The sequence below is a fragment of the Typopeltis vanoorti genome, chromosome 9, assembly GCF_054136105.1.
Source record: "Typopeltis vanoorti isolate ZY-2024b chromosome 9, IOZ_Tvanoo_1.0, whole genome shotgun sequence".
Classification (NCBI taxonomy): Eukaryota; Metazoa; Arthropoda; class Arachnida; order Uropygi; family Thelyphonidae; genus Typopeltis; species Typopeltis vanoorti.
Window position 1 is genome coordinate 81,540,438 of NC_143557.1, and position 11,964 is coordinate 81,552,401.

An 11,964-nucleotide genomic window follows, 5' to 3' on the forward strand; every position below is an offset into this window, starting at 1 on the left:
TCGAGGAAGTCGAAATTGGACTGCTGAGGCGCTGGTATGATTTCTATATATCTTTGTTTGGGCGCTCTCAAACTTAACGTCACTTATAGTGGCCTCTAAAGCGCGAGCGCACACACACACACACACACACACACACACACACACATACACACACACACACACACAGAGAGAGAGAGAGAGAGAGAGAGAGAAATATGCTTCTCCTGCTCAAGGAAATGTTTGTAGTTAAGTTGTGGACTGCATTACATTTCAACTTCTCATCTTCTTATAAAAATTCCCAAAGAAGGCAACTCTAAATGACAAAATTCAATTTTTTTCTCCTTTCACATTCCTCTAGTAATTACGTCACAGTCAAGAGAAATTCATTTATCGACTTCTTGTTATGATTTTCATTGGAAATTTAATTCGAATATCCCTTCCGCTTACGTATGATCACTCACTATCGCCCATTTAATGTTCAAACAATACAATTCCTTTAAGGATGCTCCGAAAGATATAATTTATATTTGATAAATTCCTGAATATTTGTATTGCGATTATTCCAGACAGAAACTTAGGAATTGCAGACGAAGCAAAGCAACGGAAGTCGGATGTCTAAGATATGAAAATGTTCTTGTTCATTCATTACGAGTTTGTTTTCTCCAAGTAGGGGATTAATACCTCGAACACTTCTTTAAACGTGCATATAAACTTATGTACTGTCGGCTGACAGCATTTCAGAACTTCCCGGATGTGTCCGTACTCGGATACCATCGCTGTACAACTTTTGTCGCGTGTTTTATGAAATCAGAGCCAAGTCGGAAGCAAAGGAATGTCATGAGTAGCGAATGAAAACCGGAAATGCTTTAGATCAACTTTAAGTCACACGCGCGTTGTTATTATAATTTTACGCCATCTTAAGAGATGTGCTAAGTATTATATACGAATGCAAACAGGACAGCAAGGAAATGAGTAAACATGCAATAATAACGGCTGTAGATTAATAATGCATGATTTGTGTACAAGAATGCGATGCATGATGGGATAGCATTTGACATTGCTGACAGTCTATTAATATAAGCTTAATAAAAACGAATGAGTACTGTCGGCTCTTAAAAATATTATTATTATAATATATATATATATATATATATATATATATATATATATATATATATATATATATATTTGTTTAAAACATTTGTTTAATACTATCCTTTGTTTAAAACATTTTTAGAAATTATTATTTAACACTATTCTTTGTTCAAAATATTTTCAAAAAGTTTCTCACTAGTTCCAAAAATAAGGAGAAAAATTTATAAAAATATTTTATAAGAAAAGTTCTTTTCGAATATTTAATATTATATGATATTATTAACGATAACGGAGGACCTTATTATTTTGTTATTAAGTCCTTAAAAGGAGTGGCTAGATGGGCGAAGCAAGAATACTTTTCATATTCTCCGTTATCTGTAGAGGACGGTGTAAGGATAGGGTGTTATTGAGCTATATAATAAAGCTCTGATCATGGCAGGAGGGTAATAGAGGAGCCTCAGAACTTCATTGGCTAGAGCATTACTCCCTCTCTGGATATTCATTTTAGTCGCCTCGTACGACATGCATGAGCTACATTGGTGCTATTCTTATCCCGGTCACCACACGGGAAGTTCTCTTGTTATTAGTCCTTAAAAGGACTGGCTTAAAGGGGAGAAGCAAGAATGATTTTCATATTTTCCGTTATCTGTAGAGGACAGTGTAGGGATAAGGTTATTGAGCTATATAAAGCTCTGATCATGGCAGGAGGGTAACAGCAATAGCCGAGCCTCAAATACAACTTCATTGGCTACAGCTTTGCCATCTGTTAAGTTAAAGCCGTCTCTAAAAATTCGGACGATCCCTAGGCCACTCAATCGTGGGCGAAAGACCGTCCATCTCAGCGTTGGCTCACTCAGTGATGGCCTTCCACCCACCACCACCACCACCACCGAGCAGAACCGCTCAAATTCCGAAGAAAAGCATTCACCGACAAAATCCCTCACCGGGCCTGGCCGGAGAGCACTTTCCCTGGAGATTCAAATTGCTCCCTTAAGGCAAAAACCTTAAGAGAGCGTACTCATATTAGCAATAGGTGAGCCTCAGTTAGAACTTCATTGGCTACAGCATTGCCATGCATTACTCTCCAGGGGGTACTCCAAGAGCCCCTCTTGTTATTATCGTACTGTAGTCCTTATCCTAATAATAAGGACTGGCTTAAAGGGGCGAAGCAAGAATGCTTTTTATCTTCCCCGTTATCTGTAGAGGGCAGTGTAGGAATAAGGTGTTATTGAGCTATTAAAGCTCTGATCATGGCAGGATGCTAACAGCAATAGCGAGTTTCAGTTTAGAACTTCATTGGCTACAGCATTGCCATCCATTACCCTCCCTGGCTACCAATTTTTGTTGCCTCGTGAGACATGCATTAGCTACATTGGCGATGTTTAAGTAAAGCCAACTCTAAAAAATTTAAGACGATCTTTAGACCACTCCATAGTGGCCGAAAGACCGTCCATCTCAGCGTTGGTTCCACTCAGTGATGGCCTTCCCCCCAACACCACCGAGCAGAACCGCTCATATTTTCCTAAGAAAAGCATTCACCGACAAAGCCCCTCATCGGAAAACACTTTCCTCGGAGACTCAAATTGCTCCCTTAAGGCAAAAACCTTAAGAGAGTGAACTCAAACTCTCGAATCTCTGCGTCCCAGGGGGTAACAGCAACAGCCGAGCCTCAGTTAGGACTTCATTGGCTACAGCATTGCCATCCATTACCCTCCAGGGGTATTAATCGCATTAGCTACATTGTTGGCGCTATTCTTATCCCGGCAACCACACAGGGATCGTATTATTCTTATAAGAACTGGGCGATGGACTGAGTCCTTGACTCTTTATCCCGTCATCTGAATGAAGTAAATCTGTGTGGATGGAGTGTTATTGAGCTAAGAAGCTCTAGTCATGGCTGGGTAACGGCAATAGCCGAGCCTCAGTTAAAACTTCATTGGCTGCAGCATTGCCATTTGTTACCCTAGAAGTCCTATGAAGGACTTCTTTCATTCCCGAATATAAGTCCTCTATCCGGATCGTGTTATTGACATACTACTTCAAAATTTATTTATTTTGTTTATTTATTTATAAATAAATTTTTGGTGTATTCTTAAAAATCAATTTTTGAAAATAATATTGCATCTAATATTTGTAAAATAAATTTTTTATTATTGCTTTTAAAAGACAATTTATTTATTTTTTAATTATTTTCTTTTTCGGTCTTAAAAATAACTTTAAATCAAAAGTTATTTTTAAGGTTTAGTATGATAAATAATCTACTGTATTTATTTCTATTTTTAATTATTAAGCAGACATCCATACAATATCAACAATGGAAAAGTCCAACACGACAATATTTCCATTGTTTTATTTTAACATATTGTATATATTTTAATATTACTTAAAATAATGAACAGAACGGACATTTCAAACAAAAAACATTTATGAAATATAAAAATAAATACATTTAAAAAGACAATAAATCACTGAAGAAGATGAACACGCACAACTATTGACACTGGAGAATCAAAAGAAAACAAATGAAGGCGGTCTCTGTGGAAAGTTAAGTAACTAAGGTATTCTTAATACTTTTAAGAAGAACATCAAAGTACATTGTTGGTACAAGACGAAATGATGGGATTCACACAGAGAGGCAATTTCGCATAAAGAAGTGAGATAAGAGAACATTCTCGCGCTGTTATGGAGTGTTGGAGGTTAAAGATATAACACCATGCAAATAGGCAATCACTGGATGCAGAATAAATCCATTTGAGAACTATTACTCGAAACAGAAGGGATTGGAAACATATACTTAACGCTAAAAGCCAGACAGAAGAGTAGATTGGATAATCTTACATTTCTTGTAAAGACATAAAGACTTCTTACATAAAGTATGTTCTCTTTTTATTAACGCATAAGTAAGAAAGAGTTTAAAGAAAAATTTACATGAAAGACTTGGAAATCTAAGATTAAGAGAGTAGCAAATACTCGATCATTCTAATTAGGAAACATAACAAGCAAAAAAAAAAAAAAAAAATCACGAATAATAAAAAAAAAAATTTTACATTTTGAGCTTTTCTATTTTTTGTTGCCAATTAGTATCCTCATCTTAGTTTTTAAGACGACATACCGGTTGATAAATAATTGTATTAGTCGTTATTTCATCCATAGAAATGTTTTAAATGAAAAAGATCACATGAGATGGTCATCACATACGTCTTAAGTAAACAGTTTCAAAGAGCATCAAATGCCATATAATTTTTCTTACTTTGTTTACGTCGATTAGTTCGAATGCGTTGAAGTACACGTTTTAAACACAAGCACGCAAATAATTAGAAATTTCTGTGCACAGAGCAAGACATTTAATTGGGATGTGCCCTCATGAGAAAGCCTGTAGTCATATTAGTGACAGAGATACGACTAGAAATGATATTTTGATAAAACGATGTAACTGGTTAAGCTCAATTTATTTTTATAATTAATACGGAGTGGTGTAGGAAAGAAAATTCTCAAATGATTAGTTAGAGATGGTTGCAGATGCAAATGAGCAGCTTCGCTCAACTGATATTTAACTTACGAATTATATTTAGAAATGAAAATAAAATTGCTAAATTAATCTCTAACCTAGGGTTTATGTTTTTTTTTTACCTTTAAACGGTAGAAAGGCATGAGGAGCCTCCCTAGCTCAATTAGCTTCGAAGATGCCCTTTGGTTAAAACAACTTGGGTTCGAATGCTGTTTAGTACGAAGAAATTTTATCAGGACGTTTCAATTAAAGGGTGGGTTAGCCGGTCTTATACGGTGGCGCCAGGATTTTCCTCTTGGGAACTTGGTTTTCGCATCCATCAAACTCAAAAGAACTTAGGTGAGTCGCAGTCGTAATATACTATATGCAAATGAAATTATCCTCCCCCCATCGGAGCATTTATTTCAAACAAGCTCAGTTACTTGACCTTGACAAATCCCTGTGCTTGCCATGCAAAGGGAAACAAGAGAAGTATTAGGATTTTCCATTAACGTTGGAGGTACACTCTTCCTTTTGGCCGTAGATAATTTTCTATAGGTGGCACACGATTATTTTCGCCTGGTATGAGTTCACATCCCACTTGTTGGAGGCCTGAAGTGGCTTGATAACGTACTGAGCTTCATCTGTAGTGTACGAACAAAGATTTAATCTTAGCCAACCCACGGTACTAATGTGCCCTAGAGATTTACAACCTTAAGTGGGTGGGATTCCCAGAAAAAACAAAATTAGATAATACCACCCACTAGGATTCGGATCCCATAAGACATAGATTTATGTAATTAATAAAACCACTACTTTATAAATGCAATCGAGCCTTAATAGCGACTTAGAAAAATAAATTTTTAAATTTTCGTTACAAGTTCTTTCTCTGAATATTAAATAATTAACCGAATCCGTTATAAAAAAAAGGCATGAACTTAATTAGCATAGCCGTATCAGATTTAGTTAATTTGTTTAATGGGCATACTTAATTAATTTCTTAAAAATAACTAATTAACCAAGAGCAAAACATTCCTAAGGACTTGCTAACGATGTCTCAATCAATAGGAAAGAAAGAAAGAATTAAGATCAGTACTTCTGGACATCTTAAATCCAAGTATTCATACGGAACAAAATAATATCTTTTAGTTATTATCGGATAGAAAGAGAATGATTGAATACGAGAATATTAGCATTGAAAGAATGTGGAAGAAAGATGCGTGTGGAAGATTGGATTAGCTTAGTATGACGCTCGAGTCATTTTACTTAGTTTTATTTCGGGCTGCTAATTTTACGAGGTTTGTTACAGTAAACTACAAACGTCGAGAGAGAGAGAGAGTTTTTAAGAAAATCGAAGCACCTACCCGACCTGACATAGCATCAACTTTCCCCATGTGTTCAAACGACGACCACGAATAGTCGAAACGGACCACACCCCGTCAACCCCCCACTCCAAAAATCAGTTGCTGTTTTCAACCCCTTTCACCCTTTCCCACCTCATATAAATATATAAAAAACGCTCCGCCCATCCCTTATAATATATATGTATATATATGTTATTCAAAAAAACCAGGGTTTTTTCCATTGATTATTTCAATTCTCTCACTTCCCCCTCCCCCCCATACACACAGTAGTTTGGCCAACGCAAAAGAAGAAGAGCCACAACACCCACAAAAAGGTATGTGCAAATTTCTTGTCCTCTATGCAACATATATTTATTGATAAATATATATCTACAATGCCCTAAGAATCCGTGAGAAAAAGAGCCAATGGCATTTAAACTGGGGCACTCCTAAACAGAAGCAGGCAAATAGTCGTAAATATAATAGTTAAGAAAATTGTTTAAGAATATTTAGAACAAACTTCTACCAAAGTACATATAGAGATGACAAAGTTTTTTTTATTTTATTTCATAAAGTTGGGTCATACAATTAACAGTAAGAAAACCAACGAAGACTGTTAAAGAGACGCCATATTTCGTGATTTTTAACAGAGTTAGCAGAGCTTTTAAGAAATATTCGACACCTATATTTAATACAACTATACGTGCATTTCTTCAGTTGTATTTTTATGTGATACGAAATACTACACAAGAAACTAACATGATTTAGTATGTTGTGTAGTATTAAGTGATTTTTAACTGTTTTTGAAAAAAAAAAATCATGTATTTTTACATAATCCAGAAACCTTAATCCTACCAAATATGGAACTTTTTCAAGTCAATTCTGGCCTTCCAATTAGCCACGTTGTGGTCACATCGTACGATGAAATTCATCTACTTCCCTCCCTCCTTAAAGAGGTTACAAACATTAATGCAAACGGCGGGATTCGAACCAACTTTAAGTTGGTGGGGAAGAGCGAGTATACTACCCATTCGACAAACCAAGACGATAAATGAATTCTAATAATGAGTTATCATAAAATTGTACAACCTTCTTTAGGAATAACATTATTCGAAGGATATTCGAGAATTTGAAACGTAGGAAATATTTCAAATATTTGAAAACAATATTTGAGAAGAAGAAATACTATTACTACTATGAAGTACACTATCTACCAATAATTGTCCAGACACCCCTGTTATTTAAAGTTATGGAACATTCTAGATTTGTTTAATTACATAAAAACCGGTGTACAGATAGTAGGAAGCAGTTTCATCGGAGCAGTTGAATACAGGCGGTACTGCAAGACGACATGAACTCCGTGACTTTGAGAGAGGTATCATCGTGGGCTGTCACATTCGTGGCTTGTCCATACGTGTCATTGCCGCTCAACTGGAGCATCCAAAATCAACAGTTGGCGACGTGATCAACAAACGGAGACGTTCTGGCATCGCTGGTGCAGGAAAACATCTAGGGCGGCCGCCGAAAATGACTGACAGGGACAGGAGGGGGAGCGGGTGGCACGCAAAAAGCTACAATGTGCACAGACCATCCGTGATGAGTTCCAATACGCCAGTAACACCATGGTGAGCATTAATACTGTAGGAAAAGAACCCCATTTACTGGGTTTCCACGGAAGGGCAAGCATCACACGCTATACATCACAACAACGTACAAGGCGGCTCGTCTTGCCTGGTGGAAAGAACGTGTGAAATGGACAATTGGCCAGTGGAAAAACGGTACTCGGGAGCGATGAATCAAGGTTTCCTGTTTCCTGTCTGGTGGCAAGGTATTGAATCAGCCTGGTGAACGCTTATTACTACAGTGTTGTACCCACATTAAAGTTTGGTGGTGGTGGATGAGTAATGATGTGAGATGCATTCATCTGGTTTGAAGTGGAACCACTGGTCGTTGTCCGTGCTTCCACGAAGGCAGCTCAGTACCTTGATATTCGGCATAAAAACACTATGGAGTTGCTATGGAACAGACTTCTGTTACTATCAAGACGACAATGCTCCATGTCACAAAGCTGCAGCTGTAATGGAGTGGTATGAATGGATGGGTGTTAAACGACTCCCCTGGCCTGCGCAGAGTTCCTGACCTCAACTCTCATCGAACACCTGTGGGACGAGTTGGAGCGGCGTTGAGGTCCAGAACAGCACGTCATTAATCTGTCGCTGAACTCAATTCTGCTTTCATTGAGGAACAGAGACAAATTCCACACGATGTCTGCCGCACATCGATGGAGAGCCTCCCTCAATGGGTGCAGGAGGTGATCAAAGCCGAAGGTGGACATACCCGATATTAGGATACGCCTTCTAGTATCAGTTGTAAATTGCTAAAGTGTCCAGACAATTATTCATAGATAGTGTAGATTTTACAGGGCAAATGTCAAACGTTACCTTAAGAAATATAATGCGTTTATTGACATTCATATTCTCATAAAACAAAGAGTTCTAATCAAATTCGTAAATTCTCACAATCTAACATTCGGATACGCTTCTTAGATATTCATATAATTTATTGCGAGAAATAAAAAAAAACACTGAAAGTAAATTACTGCACACTAAATTATATTCTTACTCTAATCATTTATCCAAGCGTGATTAAACAAGTTTGAGCGCGAGGTATTTCCAGGATAAAGCTGATTATCTGGAGTTGCTTGACGTATATATGGAGATATGGAGACAGATGACTTTATAGAAAAAAACAGACTTGGAATAAAGATCACTCTAAACGTTGAGTGACTGAAACGATCCATGAAAACATCAATCGATGAATGCAAAATCATATTGTTAATATGACAGCAAATAAATGGTGTTTTAATATATTATCCAATTATTTTAGAATAATTTATGTTTAAAAGATTTTTTCATTAATTTGCATAATAAATTTTAATAAATAATAAAGTATATTAATATTTTAATATTTTACAGAGCAGGAGAAATTACAAACTGACACCTCTCCTGTCGATTTTTTTTACTATTGCTGAGATTGTTTTTATTCATTTTTTTATCTCCGCATACTCATTTTGACTCGAGACACACAACCAAAATATTAATGAAGGCATTTTCTGAGACTAGTTACCTTAGAGCACATGACATTTCAATATTATGCACTGATAAAAAAAAATTAAAATTTTATTATTATTATTCCGAGAAGATTAGTTTTCATACATGCTGAAATGCTGCATAATTCTGTAAGGTATTACATGAACGTGATGAACTGTGACTAGCTCCCTCTAGCGTTATAACTGAGAAGCTGCTTCTGGGAGAATACGTGGGCGGAAGAACTCCGAGGTTTACATTTTCCAATTATGAACAATGAAAACAGTAAAATTTTTTCGATTATTCTCGATGAGTTTAATAATATCTAAGAACAGTAAGTCGAAATTTCGGAACAATTGTTGTAGGGATGGGGAAGTAGATTTTTGAAACAGAACATGAATAGTCCACACTGATTCTATTCCAGAGTTCAAGAACGGCGAGCACGTGACCACTGCAGACTGTTGCTAGTTAAAAATGGAAATGTTGGATCTCTTCTAACTGCAACAGGAATAATCACGGCCCTTAAAAGTTTATAGTCGTAGTTTTTATGGAATTACCGTCCCAATTTCTTTTAATTCATATAAACCAACCTTCAGTACAATCCATCATCATTTTTGGAATAAACAATGAAACAGAGAAACACGTTACTTGCTTCTTAAACCGACTCGAGAATATTCCATAATTAACATACATAATACAATAGCCTTGTTAATCATTTTAATTGCAACAAACTCAAATCAACTTTCTCAATAACGTCAACAACTAAATGTACAGATCGGATACCCACCGATTTCCAAAAGTTCGTCAGGACCAAAAGAGATCTACCTATTCCCTTGAATAAAAGGCGTTTAGTGATTTATAAATGATCATCGATGTATCCTGTTTAAAGTATAACGTCTCATACACTTTTAAATTTAAGAAACACCTGCCATAATTACATTCTGAACTCGCGCGTTTAAAGAGGGCATCTAATTTAATCTTAGGCTATTAAAGTCGAATCATAAACGTTCGCTTTGAAAATTTAGTAGACGTATCATTGCAGGATAGCTAATGTTGTTGACATTGACTAATGACTTTTTAGTAAGATCCTTGATAAATTTACGATATTTTTAATGGCTATCTTTATAGTAGGTTTGATGCTTTTCTTACAGTACACTGACGGGCTCGTAAAAGACAAAATAGCTACCAGTTTAGAGACAGGTTTCTTGAATGGTTCCATTTTTATACCAAGAACTACTATAAGCCTTCCAATCTGTTTTTTTATACAATTGTTAGTAAATGTATGTTTCTAATTCGTGTATTGCTGCACTAATATACATAAATCTTCTTCATTGAGGAAAATTCACGGAAGATTTTTGAGAGTTGTCGACAGCTATAATGGATCAATACGAAAACTGTCTGCAACTCGTAATAGTCCTTCAAAAAAAAAAAAAAAAAGAAGTCCCGAGCTTCTCAATGAGACATTATTTAATTCCTAATGACGAGGACACAAAATCCCAAAGCATGACGTCATAAAATGCAGTGACGTCATAAAATAGACATTAAAATACTCTTTTGATGGAGAAATATTTCTAAATATGGAGTTTATGCCGCACTCTTATCCAACAACTATCATTATTCTGTGTATAGTTATTTGAATTTATGTACATCTACATAAAAAAACGCACCTTTGACTCGTTTCTTGTTAGAGCTACTCTCGAATATCACATAATAGGTGAACTTTTTAGCGAAAAATTTTGTTAAGAGTCAAAGCAAAAAAAAAAAAAAAAAATTTACTTCTATTTACACGCGTGCACCATTTTTATAACCAGACAGTTTCAGTGTGACTCTCACTAACATAAATACCTCATTTTACTTAATGTTTTACGCATGGCAGAACTTCAGAGATTAGTCGATTTTTAGTGGAACCCAACAAGTCCTTGCTACAGTTTATATGACCAGTTCCAGGAGATACATGGTTTTTGGCACAGTGCCAACTCCAGCCACCGCTAATGGAACAGTCTGTTTTCTATTGTTGAGTGCCATGTTTAGGGAATACTTGTTCTCACTTGGCTTTCAGACTAGCAACGCGACTTTTAGTAATGAAGAAAGCGAAAAAGGATTTCTTTACCTTGGTAATAATCTTTTTTTTTAGCCTTTTTTGTTCCCCAGAATATTTTCTTGTTACTGTAAAAAAGAACTTTTTCTTACCTCATTTATTTAGCGAATGTATAGAAAATATCGCAGGCAAAATGGTATTGATCATCCATTTACATTCGTGATGCTGTAATGCGGGAAAATGGTGGGTGTTAGTTGTACTTAGTGAACACAGGAAAGGCGCTATTTATGATTTTTGTTTTTGTATTTTAGATGTATTGTGCATGACTGGGCACACCAAGTTTTGAAAATGTGGTTCAGATATTCTATCTGCATAAAATATGATAATATAAATACCTATGCATGATGGGGAGTTTCAATCTTTAAGGGTTAGGTGACTGAAACAGTCTAATGAGCGATAGAAATCTTTTTTTTGACCTCTTCGTGAAACGATAAACTAGTGGAAATGAGAGAAGATGGCAAAAAAAGAGAAACGTGACAAATACCTAGGAGAAAGAAAATTGACAAAAAAGAGAAAAGTAACAAAATATAGGAAGATGACACTGACAAAGTATATGAAGGTGAAAAAGAATAAAACATATGAAGAAGAAGACAAGCGAAAAAACTGTACGAAGAAAACTGGTACAGTTACAGAAACGGACAAATATCTTGGAGGAAGAAAATTGACAACAGTCTAAGAAAAAGTGACAAAACCGTAGGAAGAAGAAAGTTTACACGACACCTAAGAAAAAGAAAATTCACAAAATTTAAGAAGAAGAAGAAAATTGACAAAATCTAATCTATCAAGAATAGACTGACAAAATCTATGAAGAACAAAATTAACAAAACATAGGAAGGTGTAAACTGACAAATTAAAAACCTAGGAATAAGAAAATGT

At 35.7% G+C, this 11,964-nt stretch overlaps 1 pseudogene; it reads right to left on the reverse strand.

The window, feature by feature from the left end:
* Positions 1-2,040: 2,040 nt before the first annotated feature.
* On the reverse strand, positions 2,041-2,158 carry LOC150103201 (U4 spliceosomal RNA; annotated as a pseudogene).
* Positions 2,159-11,964: the final 9,806 nt, after the last annotated feature.